Below are 18,311 nucleotides of genomic sequence, written 5' to 3' on the forward strand. Positions count from 1 at the left end.
AGGACAAAGAGCCTGTAGCTTAAATCAGACAATTATTGGACAAGCTGAATTCTGAACAGCATGTCTCTGGAATATTTTAAAGCTTTTGTTATTTATAGTGGAATTAACTGCAAATTGTGATGCGTATTTAGCATCATCAATACAAGAGCAGAACAACCAAAAATGTTTTAATTATTTGTGGTCACCTTTTATTCACATCATGCACGGCTTAAAATAAAGAAATTATGAAGTAACATCAGAAGGAGTCATTGTTGATATGTATAAAAGAGAATTATAGATCTTACATTTCCTTAAGAATGTGCAGATGTACTCTCTCTGATTATTTGAAGGCCGGTTATGCTGTATTACATAAGGTTGAAGCTAATGTAAATCTAGACAACTTATTTAGAACTATTACAAACTTTGATTCAAAATCTGCTTCTGTATTCAGCTGTGGTTTTCAATGAGCATTTGTAACTGCATTAGGTTCCAGTGTAAATTTGGTTTTAACCACAACTAGGTGTGAAATTTAGAGTTCTGAAGCAATACATAATAAAACAGGAAGGCTTTGCTCATCAGACATTCCAGTTACACTCTTGCCTGAAATAAATAATTATGCAGTTCAATGTGATTCAAGCTGATTTTCACGAGCACCAGAATTTCACCTGAATGAATGGTGAAGAGATGGTTGCTCACAAACAGAGAGCAATTTGACAGGCGGAACTCCAGGCACACACCACACAGTGACAGGCAGAGTCCCAAGAACATACTACAAAGAGACAGATGGAGCCACAGGCACATACTACACAGAAACAGGCAGAGCCCCAGGCACTCACTACAGGATGAAAAGAGGAGGCCCCAGGCACACACAACACAGTGACAGGCGGATCCCCAGGCACACACTACAAAGAGACAGGTGGAGCAACAGGCACAAACTACACAGAGACAGGCAGAGCCCTGGGCACACACTACACAGAGACAGACGGAGACCCAGGCACAACTACACAGTGACAGGCAGAGCTTCAAGCACACATTATACAATGACAGGTGGAGCCCCAGACACACACTACACTGGGACAGGTGGAGCGCTAGGCCCATACTACACAGTGGCAGGCAGAACCCCAAGCTCACACTACACAGAGACAAACAGAACCCCAAGCTCATACTACACAGTGACAGGCAGAGCCCCAGGCTCACACTACACAGAGACAGGCAGAGCCACGGGCATACACTACACAATAACAGGAGGAGCCCCAGACATACACTACACAGTGACAGGCAGAGCTTCAAGCACACACTACACAGTGACAGGCAGAGCCCCAGGCACACACTACACTGTGACAGGCAGAGCTTCAAGCACACACTACACAATGAAAGTGGAGTCCCAGGCACACACTACAAAGAGACAGGTGGAGCCACAGATACAAATTACACAGAGGCAGAAAGAGTCCCAGGAACATACTACAGTGACAGGCAAAGCTGCAGGTACACACACTACACGGAGACAGGCAGAGCACCAGCCACACACTATACAGTGACAGGCGGTGCCCCAGGCACACATTACACAGAGACAGGCAAAGCTGCAGGCACATACACTACACGGAGACAGGTGGAGCACCAGCCACAAACTACGCAGAGACAGGCAGAGACCCAGGCACACTACACAGTGACAGGTGGAGCCGCAGACATATACTACTCAGTGACAGGCGGAGCCCCGAGCACACACTACACAGAGACAGATGAAGACCCGGGCACACATTACACAGTTACAGGTAGAGCACCAGCCACACACTACACAGTGACAGGCAGAACCCCAGGCACACACTACACAGAGACAGGCAGAGCACCAGCCACACACTACACAGTGACAGGTGGAGCCACAGGCATATACTACACAGTGACATGCAGAGCACCAGCCACACACTACACAGTGACAGGTGGGGCTGCAGGCATATACTACTCAGTGACAGGTGGAACACCAGCCACACACTACACAGAGACAGGCAGAGTCCTGGGCACACACTACACAGAGACAGGTGGAGCCCTGGGCACACACTACACAGAGACAGGTGGAGACCCAGGCACACACTACACAGTAACAGGCAGCATCCCTGGCACACATTATACAGTGCCAGCTTTAAGTAGCAACAATAAATACTTTATGTGTGTTTTGTTTTTAATTGAAGGCTGACAAAAAGAAAGGTATTTTAAATCTCGGTGGGTTTACAGAATTTAATGTTTTCTTGAACAGGATTTGGATCTTTGCAATTTAGATTTTCAATTCCAAAGAAATGCTGAAATGCAATGAACATAATGGATTAATTTAAACAAAAACAAAAGAGTTTGATGAGCGCATACCTGTCCCATCAAACTTTTCTTCACTTTGGTTATTCAGAGTAATACTCATGACATTTAAAATAAATTTATATATCCTCATTCTTCTGATGGAAGAACATTTCTAACAGTAATATAATTGAAATTTATGAGTTAATTTGTATTCATTATTGTTGTCTTTGCTTTGGACATATCAATAGGTTTATGTATTAAAATCACTTTACCAGACTCTTGTTGGTGAGTAGGTACAAAAGAGCACAGAATTTGGTTTGTGCTTCAATTCAATTTTATTATCACTTATTAAAAATGCCATGTGAACATTTCCCATATTCCCACAGTATTGACTTTTTATCTAATGTTTAGCTCTATCCGTCTGAGAAATGATATTACCCACAATGATACTTGTGATTGAGCTGAGCTGTTGGAATCTCCTTCCTCTCTGGTACAGGGCTAGCTGTCTTCCATGCAGAGACAAGAGGTACACATGCATGTGAGTCTCACAGGTCAGGGTGAATATTCTGTCTCTGTCCAGGTGGTCAGAGCTTCTCTGCTGAGCCAGGACGAGTCTTCGAAGCAAGTCTTTGCTGAGAGTCTTCCCTAAGAAGAAGGCTTCCAGGTGCATGTTCTTATCCACATTTACCCTTGACTTTCCAGATTGTTCCATGGCCTTTGGCCATTGAGATCATGAGTTGGGTTCCAATTATCCAATGGATTTTGTCAACCCCCTTCACTGTGCCATGTTGGGGAGGTTTAAGGTGCATATTCTCAGGAGCTCTGACCACCTGGATAGTGAGAGAAAAATATGCCCTGACCTGTGAGAAAAAAAGGTTCTAGAAAGTCTGATCAATATTTCTCCAAGACACAACCCTTGGGCTGGTTGTAACTGGATTGCCCCTGAGCCTTTCTGACCTCTTTGACCTTGGTTTTGACCATTCTCTGTATCTGAAAGCTGCTATTTAACTTAGTTTGGCCCATTTTCTGATGTCTCTGGCTGTGGGTCAGTTTACAATGCCTAAGTTACACCCATGGTCACTTGACCACATTGTCACAATGCAGTTCTGTAAAAATAAGAGATGAATTCCAGCAAAGTTTGTTATATTTAGTTGGTGACAATATTCTGCCCATTACTTTATACATTTTGCCAAGATAGGCCTTGGAGAAGCTGTAGTAGTTTACTAATGAATGCAGAGTTACCTGATGACCACATTTCATAACATTTATATCAATTTTGTAATGCTCATACGACAATGTTGTCAGGCTGTTAAGTCTGAATTGTCTTTTACCTGATCGCTAGCACAATGGTGATATTTTCCATTGCATGAAAGTAGTAGCAAACATGTGTCTGGAATTTTTAATAATACAGCAGGAGAATGCATCAATGCTCCTTGGTAGTCTACCAAGGTTGATATGTTGTTAATTGGATTAGACTTTAGGCTTAAATTTAATATTCACATGCATATTATGAGCAGTGAAGCGTAAAATTGGAACTATAATATTCAACCCCACATTTCAGCTTGCTTTGAGACTTAAACAGCCTAATCTGGCCATGCTTTTTTAAAAAAAAGTATCTGTGCCTTAACTTCCATAAAATGGGTGGTTGTTGGAAGTCAAGTGAGATGTTTAAAGTTTCAGAATCGCAAAAGCCAACTACACTCCTTCTCAAACATATTCATCACCAGGTGTAATGGAATCAGAACAAGATACAGCCAGCCAATCAACTCTTCACACACGGGTTATCAAACAAGATCATCTCCCCCACAGCAATTAGACATGCTTCACACTCTTCCTGTACTACCTTTAAATAAAAGGCAACTACATCAGAGGTTACTCAATTATGGTCACTCATAATGACTTAGCTTTGCTAAGTTGACTGGTTTATGATGCAGAGTCATGCCAACAGTGTGAGTTCAACTGCTGTACCAGCTGAGATCACCAGGAAGATCAACCTTGCCTATCACCCAAGGTGTGGTGAGCCTCAAGTTAAATTCACCACCAGTTGTCTTTCTCTAATGAGACAGAAGCCCTATGGTCCTCTAGGACTTTGGTGATTCTACCGCTTGGCCTGGGTGCAAAATCACTTGGTCCGCTTGGTGTGTGAACATTGCTCCAGGTCTGTTGCACTAGAATCACACTGGATGTTAACTTCATTGTACACATTGTAGTATGGCACCATTGGTTATATCATCAGTAGTTTGGTATATGGAAAAGCTTCTTTATATTCTGCGTGACATTTCCAGTCTGCATCTTTGGGAGCATGATTGTGTGGAACTTCACACTCTGATGATGAACTAGACAGTAGCTCAAAATCCAAAACCATGTTGCACCATTTTCACATCTTTTCATTGCTGCATCTCCACTACAGCTCACACCTTGTCAGGATCAAGGTGAAATCTTTTCACAGTCAGCACATGCCTTTTACACTTGACTTCAGACATCTTCAATGGGCTCTTTTTCTTGTTCTGATTCAGATTCATTTGACAAATTTCTGGACCGGTCTCTCTCGATTCTGATTGTAGGCTGCAATGGATTCTTCCATTAGATTTTGAACATCCAAAGATTAACAGGTTATCCACGAATCCTTCGACTCCAGGAAGATCACTAACTATGTCATGTTAACTGTGTTGATACTTGTCTGGAGCAGTAGAGTGCAAATTGACATTTTTAATCATCTCCCAAATTGACAAGCAGAATGTTGTCAAAGAATTGCTGCTCCTATCAACCTTCCCTTGCAAGTATACTGCAAGAGGAGTAAAGGCCTTTGCCTTAGCAATTGTGATAACATTTCTTCAATCATGGACTTGAGGTATTGAGGGTCTTCAAATATTTATTGAGATCCTTTGTATCTAGGAATGCTGTCAGATATCTGTGCCTTTTCAGTGCTAGCATGTTGCTAAACTAGTTTTTCGAGTTGTCACATGTTTTCTTTTTCCCTTCTTTTCCAGCTCTTATACCTTGGCTTTCAACCTTGAGGGCAGCTGCAGCTCTCCACAGAAGATGTTTATTTTTATTTATACATGAGACATAAGCATCACTGGCTGGGCAAGTGCTTATTGCCCATCCTTAGTGGCCCTCGAAACAGGGTGATCTGCCTTCTTAAGCAGCTGCAATCCATTTAGTGTAGATACACCTACGATACCAGTGGGGTGGGAGTTCCAGAAATCTAGGAAAAAGTGAGGACTGTAGATGCTGGAGATCAGACTCGAGAGTGAGGTGTTGGAAAAGCACAGCAGGTCAGGCAGCATCTGAGGAGCAGGGGAATTGATGTTTCGGGCAAGAACCCCTCATCAGGAATGAGGCTTGTGAGCCGAGGGGGCTGAAAGATAAATGGGAGGGGAGTGGGGCTGAGGGGAAGATAGCTGAGAGTGTGATAGGGAGATGGAGGTGGGGATAATGGTGATAGGTCGGAGAGGAGGGTGGAGCACATAAGTGGCAAAGAAGATGGACAGGGTAGGATAGGTCTTGAGGTGGTGCTGAGTTAGAAGGTTGGAACTGGGATAAGGTAGGGGGAGAGGAAATGAGGAAACTAGTGACGCCCATATTGATGCCCTTGGGTTGGAATGTCCCAAGGGGGAAGATGAGGCTCTGCCCTTGGCTCACAAGCCTCAGTCCTGATGAAGAGCTCTTGCCCAAAATATCGATTTTCCTGCTCCTCAGATGCTTCCTGACCTGGTGTGCTTTTCCAGCACCACAGCCGTGTTCCCGAAATCTAACCCAGTGATACTGAAGGAATGGCAAGTTATGATGATGAATGGTTTGGAGAGGAATTTGCAGATGCTGTTGACCCTATGTCTCCACTGCCCTTGTCCTTCTGTCTAACAGTGCATAAAGCACAGAAGATGCTAAGGAAATTCAGCAGGTCTGGCAGCATCTTTGGATGACAGGAATGGAGTTAATGTTGTGAGTTTGCTATGACTTTCTTTTAGAACTCAAAGGAATTGGAAAATGATGGTTTTGATCTTTTGGACCGAGGGAGAGGAGGGGGAAGGGGAATAGATAGTTTGGAGGCTCAATGCAGAGGACAAAAAGGTTGCAAATTAGTGTGAAAAAGTAATGGCTGTAAAATAGATGGAAATAAAGATGTGGAAAAATGAAAATGGGTCCTCTTAGCTGAAAGCAAAGTGAACAAGAAACAGACAAGTTTGGGTGCATGGTGGCTCAGTGGTTAACACTGCTGCCTCACAAAGCCAGGGACCTGAGTTTGATTCCAGCCTCAGGCGACTGTCTGTGTGGAGTTTGCACATTCTCCCCCGTGAGTACATGTGTTTCCTTTGGGTGCTCCAGTTTCCTCCCACAGTCCAAAGATGTTCAGTTTAGGTGGATTTGCCTAATTAATTTGCATATTTTATCTATTCTTAGCACAAGGAGGTAGGCAACCCAACTTAAAAAAAAAGCTTCTTGTATTTTTATGGATGAATTAGCTAATAATTAGTTTTATTTCCCAGTTTTAAGCAATAATAAATTAGCCTTTAACCTTACAAAAGTCTAAAGCTTTACTGCTAGTTATTTTTGACTTTAACCACCCAAAGAAAAACTGAAAGGGAGCTCAGTGAGTGGTTCAAACCCAGAAGACATGGTCCATTTTGCAGATGGGCCTGTTGGGATCATGCCTCCAGTCATGGTTGGACAGTTCACAAATGCATTTCTCCAAATGCTCACAGTAGCAGCTGCAGGCATGTTACCTCAGGCAGCAGCTTACTTTCAGTTCTCTCTGCACCACTACACCAATAAACTTGACTTCCAGGTGGGGATTCTAACACAAAAGAAACACACTATGCAGTTCAAAATCGGTCACTCTGCCTCCTCCCACACATGTAATACCCTGCTGCCGAGATGACGGAATCTGCTTCTAATCTGCGGACCAAACATATTGCTTTAAGCTGATGTTGTATAGCACTTAGTGCATAACAACAGCGATAGTTGTGTTGTGTGGGTGGTGGCCAGCTGTACACATTCTTGAGGATGAAAGCTTTGAAGCCCCAACTGAGGGAATTTGAATAGATCGATGAGCAGAGTGTGACAGGAATTGGTGGATTAGTGGTCTTCACCATCTTTAATGATTTTGATTATGCTGCAGTGGGAAAAGTGCCTGACTTTATAACTAATGCAAATATATGTGCAGGTGTTGTTCTTCGATGTAAGCAGATCTAACTGTGATGAGTGAATCAGCCTGGATTTGGCCGTTGTCTTTGTCATATTAGTAAATAGATGGTTTAAACACTTGGGTGAAGGCACCATAAAACATCCAGATATCGTTCAAGAAAAGATGCTGAAAGTTTCAGAGTCAAAGACTTTGGATGGGATAGGAAATGAATAATTGAAACCCCTTATCCCCAAACATTGCAAGGTGCTTTTAAAAAGTGTCAAGAATACATAAAATTACATAAAACATACAAACTAGTCCTTTCAAACTAGTCCCTTCAACCAGTTCATGTTTCACTCAATTATGTTTCACTCAAGCTGTTTCCCATCATTCTCAAGGGATGACAATTTGATTTTTTATTTTTCCAGTACATTCAACTGTGTCATTCTCCTTAATTATTCCCTGTGGTTCTGGGTTTGACATTCTCATCATTTTCTGGACAAAGAAGTTCACAAGAAGGGCAGCAAGAGATCTTTCACCCTACAAGCTTCATGCCAAAATAAGGTGTATCAAAATATCCTGCAGATTAACCCTGACCCCATTCAGGTCATTGCTCTCTCTGTATCATGCAGACTCATGAATGGGAAAAACATCATCACCTTTAGACCTGAAGAGTGGAGAGAATCAGTCTGTCACTTATGCTTACTAAAAACTATATACAGCCATAGATAGTGCCTTGCCCTCTGCAAGCATAAGGAACCTATACAGGCTTAGCACCTTTCCTGGATTCAAGGATATAGCATTGAAGACAATATTTCCTTTGTGCATTCTCCATGCTGATGATCATAGTCCACTGGTTAACCAATTAGAAACATTTTCTATTGCAGCATAAATTGTTGCACCCTGTGAAATTTGGCTTTGTTGCATCCATCCTGAAAAGTGGCTTCTTCAGAATGTTTCATATTTCACTAATACTCAGGAAGACTTCCTGAATTCCTTATTTGACCTCTTGGTGACTATTTCACCATGACAACCTTTAGTTCTGTTCTCCAGCAAAAGTGGAAACACCCTTTCTGTGATTACGTCTTCAAAACATTTCATAATTTTAAAGATCAGAGGAAGGTTAGTCTTCAGCCTGCTTTTTACAAGAGACAGAGTCTCAGCCTCTGTTCATCATCTGCTAATGAATATATCTTCACAGTTATGGAATAGTTCTTGTAAGTACATTTGTATACTCTCTCCAAAATCCTTTCAGCAATGTAATTGTATTTCTTATTCAACTACCTTTGCTTGCCTTGAAAATATGTTCAAAAGCACATTAATTCATGTCACTTTACGTTGTGGAATTTCTTCTAAATACAAAATAGAATTGACATTGCAGACAAAATAATATCTGATTTTCATTTCACTTACTTACTACCTAAGTAAAACAATGTGAAAAATAAAGCAATTTGACTAAAGCACAAAACTGTCCCCAAAGTGTTATGTTTTCAGCTTTTGATACAGCAAACATTGTCAATTGAATATACCTGTAAGAGTTGATTAGGTCAGTTGGCTGGATAGATAAGCAGGAAGCTGGAAAAGCACAGCAAGCCAGGCAGCATCCGGAGGTGGAGAAGTCAATGGTTTGGGTATTAGCCTTCTTCAGTTGGCTGGATGGCTGATTTGCAAATGAAGAGTAATGCCAATAGTGTGGGTTCAATTCTTACACCAGCTGAGGCGACTGCGATGGTCCTTCTTTCTTAGCTTGTCCCTTACTTGAGGCATTGTTGCCCTGTAGGTTAAACCATCACCAGTTGTCTCTCCCTCTCTCATGATTGCAGTCTGTGGTGTGCTAGGATTGCGTTGACTTTACACTCATCACATCTTTGTAAGTTACAGTATTTTGTATAATGATCAAAAATTCATTATGGTAGCAAGGATCAAATTTTCATTCAGGCTGAAAGGATTTAAAGAATTAAATAAATTCTATCTGTTCTGGCACCAAGAGCTGAATCTTTGCTTCTTCAAGAAATATTCTCTTGCCGACCCCAGATCACAGGCAACTACAATGGCTGCTGAATACTGTAGCGAGCTGTTTAAAAACATAGCCTCAACTCTCTGAATGTCATCCAGTTGTTTCTTAACATTTTAGGTCATCCAGCTTTCATCCCTCAAAACTTATCGTTCATCATATCCTTTCTGTATCCCAGTGCCAAATTGTTGCCAAATCATGACAACAGATGACCCAAACATATGACTCATTGCACTAAAACCATCCACACCAAATCACTAGTGTCTAGTGGCACACTTCAGGAATTGAGTTGAGGGGCTCAGTGGTTAGCACTGCTGCCTCACAGCACCAGTGACCCGGGTTCAATTCCAGCCTGGACAACTGTCTGTGTGGCGTTTGTACATTCTCCCCATGTCTGTGTGGAGTTTGTACATTCTCCCTGTGTCTGTGTGGCGTTTGTACATTCTCCCCATGTCTGTGTGGCGTTTGTACATTCTCCCCGTGTCTGTGTGGAGTTTGTGCATTCTCCCCGTGTCTGTGTGGAGTTTGTACACTGGACAACTGTCTGTGTGGCGTTTGTACATTCTCCCCATGTCTGTGTGGAGTTTGTACATTCTCCCCGTGTCTGTGTGGAGTTTGTGCATTCTCCCCGTGTCTGTGTGGTGCGGAGTTTGTACATTCTCCCCATGTCTGTGTGGAGTTAGTACATTCTCCCCGTGTCTGTGTGGAGTTTGTACATTCTCCCCGTGTCTGTGTGGAGTTTGTACATTCTCCCCATGCCTGTGTGGAGTTAGTACATTCTCCCCGTGTCTGTGTGGCGTTTGTACATTCTCCCCGTGTCTGTGTGGAGTTTGTACATTCTCCCCGTGTCTGTGTGGGTTTCCTCCGAGTGCTCAGGTTTCCTCCCACAATCCTAAGATGTGCAGGTCAGGTGAATTGGCCATGCTAAATTGCACACAGTGTTCAGGGATGTATAGGCTCGGTGTATTAGTCAGGGGAAATGTAGAGTTATAGAGTAGGGAAATGGGTCTGGATGGGATATCTTTGGAGGGTCGGTGTGGACTTGTTGGGCCGAATGGCCTGTTTTAACATTGTAGGAATTGTATGAAAACAAAGACATGAATATCATAAAATAAACCACTACAATTTACAAAAACCCATTTAATATCTTAGATCTTCTTGTGTACATTATCCTAATAAAACAAAACAGATTTGTATTTATAACCTCACATCAAAGACTGCTAATCTGATTAAATTGTTTCAACTGTCACTCAAATTGTAAAATTAGGTCCCTCTTCTCACCCTGCCCCAAATCTACTGAGATAATTCTAGGTTATTGAAAGCAATCAAATACTTTTAATAACATAATGTTAGCATTTTGGGAAAGGTCAACATAAAACTATTGCATTTGGTAGAATTGCTTTGTTTTGATCAGCTATGATGCAAGTAAAAGGGGCAGCGCGGTGGCTCAGTAGTTGGCACTTGCCTCACAGCAGCAGGGACTGTGTTTTATTCAACCCTCGGATGACTGACTGTGTGGAGCTTGCACATTCTCCCTGTCCCTCAATGGGTTTCCTCTGGGTACTCTGGTTTCCTCCCTCAGGCCAAAGATCTGTAGGTTATGTGGATTGGCCATGCTAGATTGCTTATAATGTCAAAGGATGTGTAGGTTAGGTGAGTTAGCCATGGGAAAATGCAGTGTCTGGGTGGGATGCTGTTCAGAGAGCTGATGTGGACTCGATGGGCTGAATGGCCTGTTTCCACACTGTAGGAATTCGATGAAGATGGCAATAGTTTTATTTTTAAAGGCTAGACATTTAAATGACTTTGCAGCTTTGAAAATATCACAGACACTAACTTTGCTTTCAATTTCAAAGAGTTAGAGATTTTAAAAACTCCACAGTTTGACAGTTCTACAGACATTATCTGTCATTTATAAACATTTATGTCTACTCCATCCTCAATGGGACAAATAGATTCATTAAATCTTCTTTTTTTGCCTTCCCCTGCCCATTGAAAAAATGCTATCAAGGCAAAGTGAGGACCTTATTTAGTAGTTATTTGTTCAATGAAGGCTTCAATTGGCCAATGAGTGAGTGGGCTGCATGACAGCAGATAGGAAAGGGTTATGTGGAATGACAGTGGCCTAGCCATCTGCTTTGTTTTGTATGCATGTCCCCATCACTTCAAAGCGACATGAAACTTAACCACTGAAGTGCATAGAATGGACAACACTGAAGTAAGGCATGTATCCAACTCCAGAATAACCATGATTATTTGAACGAGACGGGCGGGGAGTATTTGGTTCGGATGACGGATCGTTTGGATAACCAATTGTTTGGATAACAAACAACGTTTTTGACAGGACCTTGAGATCTTGTTCTGATAATCCAAAATTCAGATAATTGATGTTTGGATAACCAAATTTTCCAGTTCATAATGTTCCTCCCATCCCAGTTATCTGTTTTCACCCTAGCCCTTTATCCCTTCCTCATTTACACATATATCAAGACTTCGCTTCTGTCTCAAAATCATCTGCTTCAACCAGTAGATGGTAGCAAGATTCATACTTACACCACACTCTGCATGAAGAAATGAATCTACACAATGCACTCTGAATATGGCCCCACCACTAAACTCCATTCGAAATTAAGGGATTATGAAGCTATTACACCAGAAAGCCTACAATTTGCTTCAGAAATTTACCTTACCTACATTTGTAGGACAGTTACCTCCATGACCTATCAAACTGGGAAATGATTGAGTTCAAAGATCAACAAAACTGACAAACATTGATTGGAATGTGTAGCTTAGAAGGGAAGAGAAATATATTTTCTATGTTAAGTTGAGAAAAGAGACTTCACATTCCTTTTCAATAGTTTGAGGCGGAGAAATCTTTTGCTTTAAATGCCTTACAATAGAACAGTAGGCATTCTTGCACATACACTTAAAATGGAGGCAGGACAGAATTGGGAAAGAAAAGGTTAATGACAATGGCATACCAAGTTTCTTTACAACAAAGCAAACCAGGGTCTACCATTCATCTACTGTCTGCAGATCATGCTTCTGAAGTCATAATATCAAGGGGCAACAGGCAATAAGAAACCAGAGGAAGAACTTTGTATCCCACTGAGAAGTGTCTTCAAACATCCAACGAAAGTGAAGTTGGAAGTCAAATGTAGATGACTGTCATGCTGGATATTGTGTGTGTGTATGTCTTTCTATTACTGCCCCAGTGCCTCTATGCCTCTTAAGCTTGTCTTGGTCCTTATGTCAAGTAGTATCTAAGGAACAGTGGTGCAAGAACTGATGAGAATCTTGAGACTTTGAAATCCATGAAGAATTTGTCAACATCTGTCTGACTATCGAAGGTTCATGTGTAGCCTGGTTTCATATTTCACACTGACTTCAGAAGATATTTAGAGAAAGTGCCAAGAAAACTAAATTGAACAACTATTAGTTGAGAAGGTTGGATTATATAGTGAACACCATCCATACAATTTCTGTTGGGTCTTGAATTTCAATGTCCAATGAATTGCATACATTTCCATATTTTCCATTTATCCCATTTCCTCATATTTACTCACTTCTCCCACTTCCTTAGTTATACAATCTGTTTCATTGACAAAAACAAATGTCATAATGTGTTAATATTTCTGGCCATTACTTAAGAATTACATGATTCCACTAAAGATTTGTCAAATAATGTATATTTGTCTAGTTCATGTAAGAAATGTATATTAAAATAGTTTATTAATGTGCCTACATTTTGCATAATATTCTCTGTCCCTTTAATCTGATTATATTTGTCAGTTCACCTTGTGTTTTTCAGTTTTCAAGGAGAATTTGCATGTGGAACATTTTCCATTCTCTCTAGAGATGCTGACTGACCTACTATGTGTCCAGCATTTTCTGGAGGAGTGTTACAGTTTTTTCTCTTTGGCTTACCCCAAGCAGCTGAACAGCATGAATTCACTTGAAATGTTCTCATCAGTTAGAATTTTAAGGGAGTTTTTTTTCACTTGTCGTGGGAAAATATGGTGAAGTCACGTTTGAACAATAAATGTAATTTGGTGTTTTCACTTGAAACAGGAAGTATTTAATTTTCAAATAATATCAATTCATATTACATAATAAAACATGTAAACTACTGCTGTAATTTCCAGTCATCAAGTCATTGTCTTTCACTACACATTTTTCATTTGTAGTGTTCTGTTCTAAAAAAATATAAAAACAAATTCTGGTCTCCTTCCTATCGGAAAGATGTTGTGAAACTTGAAAGAATTCAGAAAAGGTTTACAAGGATGTTGCCAAGGTTAGAGGATTTGAGCTACAGGGAGAGGCTGAATAAAATATAGAACATAGAACATAGAACAGTACAGCACAGAACAGGCCCTTCAGCCCATGATGTTGTGCCAACCACCGATCCTCATGTATGCACCCTCAAATTTCTGTGACCATATGCATGTCCAGGAGCCTCTTAAATGTGCCCAATGACCCTGCCTCCACAACTGCTGCTGGCAAAGCATTCCATGCTCTCACAACTCTCTGTGTAAAAAACCCACCTCTGACATCCCCTCTATACTTTCCTCCAACCAGCTTAAAAATATGACCCCTCGTGTTAGTCATTTCTGCCCTGGGAAATAGTCTCTGGCTATCGACTCTATCTATGCCTCTCATTATCTTGTATACCTCAATTAGGTCCCCTCTTCTCCTCCTTTTCTCCAATGAAAAAAGTCCGAGCTCAGTCAACCTCTCCTTATAAGATAAGCCCTCCAGTCCAGGCAGCATCCTAGTAACCCTCCTCTGAACCCTCTCCAAAGCATCCACATCTTTCCTATAATAGGCCGACCAGAACTGGATGCAGTATTCCAAGTGCGGTCTAACCAAAGTTTTATAGAGCCGCAACAAGATCTCATGACTCGTAAACACAATCCCCCTGTTAATGAAAGCCAAAACACCATATGCTTTCTTAACAACCCTGTCCACTTGAGTGGCCATTTTAAGGGATCTATGTACCTGCACACCAAGATCCCTCTGTTCCTCCACACTGCCAAGAATGCTATCCTTAATCCTGTACTCAGCTTTCAAATTCAACCTTCCAAATGCATCACCTCGCATTTATCCAGGTTGAACTCCATCCGCCATCTCTTAGCCCATCTCTGCATCCTGTCAATGTCCCGCTGCAGCCTACAACAGCCCTCTATACTCTCAACGACACCCCCAACCTTTGTGTCGGGGAACCTTATCAAATGCCTTGCTGAAGTCCATATACACCACATCCACAGCTCGACCCTCATCAACTTTTCTAGTCACATCCTCAAAGAACTCGATAAGGTTTGTGAGGCATGACCTGCCCCTCACAAAGCCGTGTTGACTGCATTTAATCATGCCATGCTCTTCCAGATGGTCATAAATCCTAACCCTCAGAATCCTTTCTAACACCTTGCATTCGACAGACGTGAGACTCAGGCTAGGGCTATTTTCCCTGGAACATCAGAGGCTGAGGGGTGACCTTATAGAGGTTTATAAATTTTTGGGGGGCATGGATAGGATAAATAGACAAAGTCTTTTCCCTGGGGTGGGGGAGTCCAGAACTGGAGGGCATAGGCTTAGGCTGAGAGGGGAAAGATATAAAAGAGACCTAAGAGGCAACGTTTTCACTCAGAGGGCGGTACATGTATGGAATGAATTGCCAGAGGAAGTGGTGGAGGATAGTACAATTGCAACATTTAAAAGGCATCTGGATGGGTACATGAATAAGAAGGGTTTGGAGGGACAATGGGCAGGTGCTGGCAGGTGGGACTAGATTGGGTTAGGATATCTCATCAGCATGGATGAGTTAGATTACTTACAGTGTGGAAACAGGCCCTTCGGCCCAACAAGTCCACACTTACCCGCCGAAGCGCAACCCACCCAGACCCATTCATCCCCTACATTTACCCCTTCACCTAACACTACAGGCAATTTAACATGGCCAATTCACCTAACCTGCACATTTTTAGACTGTGGGAGGAAACCAGAGCACTCGGAGGAAACCCACGCAGATACGGGGAGAATGTGCAAACTCCACACAGTCAGTCACCTGAGGCAGGAATTGAACCCAGGTCTCTGGCGCTGTGAGGCAGCAGTGCTAACCACTGTGCCACCGTGCTGCCCACAAGAGTGAGCATTCACCAGCACGCGGGCCACAGCAACACAGATGAGCTGAAAACGCGACAACGCTTTCAGGACACATCGGCACACGCCCTTCCCCCTCTGCAACGAGTCAGCTGTCTCCCTGCTGTGGTTGCACCTGACGGCCAGCAGGGTGCCTTTTTTCAACACAAACACATGAAAGCACTTTGTGTTGTGTTGGACCGAAGGATCTGTTTCCGTGCTGTACATCTCTATGACTCGATGATTGTAAATATGCAAACTAGATGACCCAATCATAAATGATGCTGCAGTTGGCATATTTTACCAGAATAGCAATGATTCACAGGGGCTTCATATATTTCAGTCGCAAACTAATTTCACTTGACTATTATCCAGCTTTCAGGAGAAAGTGAGGACTGCAAATGCTGGAGCTCAGAGTCGAGAGTGTAGTGCTACAAAAGCACAGCAGATCAAGCAGCATCTGAGGAGCAGGAAAATCTACATTTCAGGCATAAGCCCTTCATCATGAATGATGAAGGGCCTATGCCCGAAACGTCAATTCTCCTGCTCCTCGGATGCTGCCTGACCTGTTGTGCTTTTCCAGCACAATACTCTTGACGCTATTTTTAAGCTTTCGTCCATTGAATATTTGTTTTACTTCAGACAAAGTAGTGAATAAACAGCAGTGCTCAAACCATCTTATTTTAATAAGAAGTTAGGAGTCTAGCCAAGATCCAAGGCAAACAGCAAATTACCCAGTTTCTCATAGAGTGAGACCCAGTAAATGTTAATTTGCCAACCCCTTCCGCATAGTCACTTTTCTGATGAAGAGCTTATGCTCAAAATATCGACTCACCTGCTCCTCGAATGCTGCCTGACCTGCTGTGGTTTTCCAGCACCACACTCTTCAACTCTGATCTCTAGCATCTGCAGTCTTCACTCTCTCCCAGTTTCTTGTCATAGTCCAGTGGGGAGATTTAGCATATCAGTGCAAAAGAGAAGGAATTTGAGATGAATGTGTGAAGGAATGGCCTCTGTCACTCAAGCAGGTGGTTGGTAGGTGATTGTAGTGGGCATCAGGAAAATAAGGAAGTTCGGACCAGGGAGATCCAAGGTTTTCAGGCAAGGCCTAGAGAATGTAATAACTATATCTTTTTTTATTTTTCTGTTTCTTTTAATTGTGGTTGAAATGAGAAAAGAACTGTTGAGAAAAACATGGAAAGCTATGCGTTCATTGAGAACACTGTTTACACAGATGTGGGCTGCAACAGTGCTCATAGTCGAACTAAAGCCAAAGTACTGTGTACATAAGGAGCTCTGGTGGAAACAAATGATGAATTGCTCTGTGAACTAGTACCCAGTTATGAATGGAGAAGGTCATTTGCCTTCCAATAATGTAACTGGGTCTCAGATAGTTGAATAGCTCAGGGTTATGATCAAGATAAGGGATACACGGGTTGCTGCTGGGGTCTCAACACTTTACAGTATATATAAATAAGTTGGATGAAGAGTTTGAAGGTATGGAAGCTGAATTTTCTGATGACACAAAGGTAGATAGGAAGAGCTCATAAGGATCCTACAGATTAAATGGATTGTCTTAGATGGAGCACAATATGAGAAACTGTGAAATTGTCAATTCTGACAGAATATAAAAAGGAGGAATATTATCTAAATAGTGAGAGGCCCCAGCGCTCTGAGATGCAGAGAGATCTGAGTGTCCTATTGCATAATTGTAGAAGTGTCGAATGCAGGTAAAGCAAGTAATCAAAAAGCTAACAGAATGTTATGGATGATTACAAAGGGAGTTGAATGTAAGAATAGTGAAGTCATGCTTCAGTTATACAGGACATTAGTGATACTGCATTTGGAATACTATAAATCATACTAGACACCATATGTAAGGACGTTAATACATTGAAAGCAGTTGAGAAAAAGTTTACTAGTCAAATAACTGGAATGAACCGTTGTGTTATGAGGAAAATCTAGACAGGCCAGGTCTGTATACTCTGGGGTTTAAAAGAGGCCAGGTGAATTAATTGAAACTTATAAGATCCTGAGGGACCTGAAGGGGTGAATATAGAAAGGATTTTTTTTTTGGGAGAACCTAGAACTAGCAATCATATTTAAAAGACAAGTGAGCATCCATCTAAGGCAGAGATAAGGACTTCTTTTCTTTCTCTATAAGGGTTGTAACTCTTTGGAATTTTCTTTCTCAAAAGGCAGTGGGTGCAGAATCTGTAAATATTTTTAAGGCAAAAGTCGATAGATTCTTCATGACCAAGAGGATGAAAGATGTCAAGGATTTGCAGGAATGTAGAGATGGGATTTAAAGTAGATTAATTCTAAAGAAGGATCACTGGTTCCAAGTATTAACTCTGCTTTCTCTTCACAGACACTGCCAGACCAGCTGAGTTTCTCCAGCATTTCTTTTTGATGTTAAAGCAGGCTCAAAGAGCCAAATGGTCTATTTTTGTTCCTTGTTCCTTGGACAATCGCACAGAATGCTCTCTCTATGTATAATAAGCCATTTTAAGCCGAAACAATGCCAAACTATATTTCTTTATGCGGTTGAGGCAAGCTATAACTTTTAATTATAAGTAAGAGACATTTTGTAAGTGAACCAGTCACCATATGCCTCTTATGAACCAGTGGAAGCATTCGGAGAAGGACAAGTGAGGACCAGCGTTCTAACCAGCACAAGAATCATAAGAATCATCTCAGCAGCCCTTACAAATGGATCCACTGGACTATCTTCCCAGCTTTTCCCTCCATCTGTGTCCAATTTCT

Source organism: Chiloscyllium plagiosum, chromosome 16 (genome assembly GCF_004010195.1).
Source record: "Chiloscyllium plagiosum isolate BGI_BamShark_2017 chromosome 16, ASM401019v2, whole genome shotgun sequence".
Lineage (NCBI taxonomy): Eukaryota > Metazoa > Chordata > Chondrichthyes > Orectolobiformes > Hemiscylliidae > Chiloscyllium > Chiloscyllium plagiosum.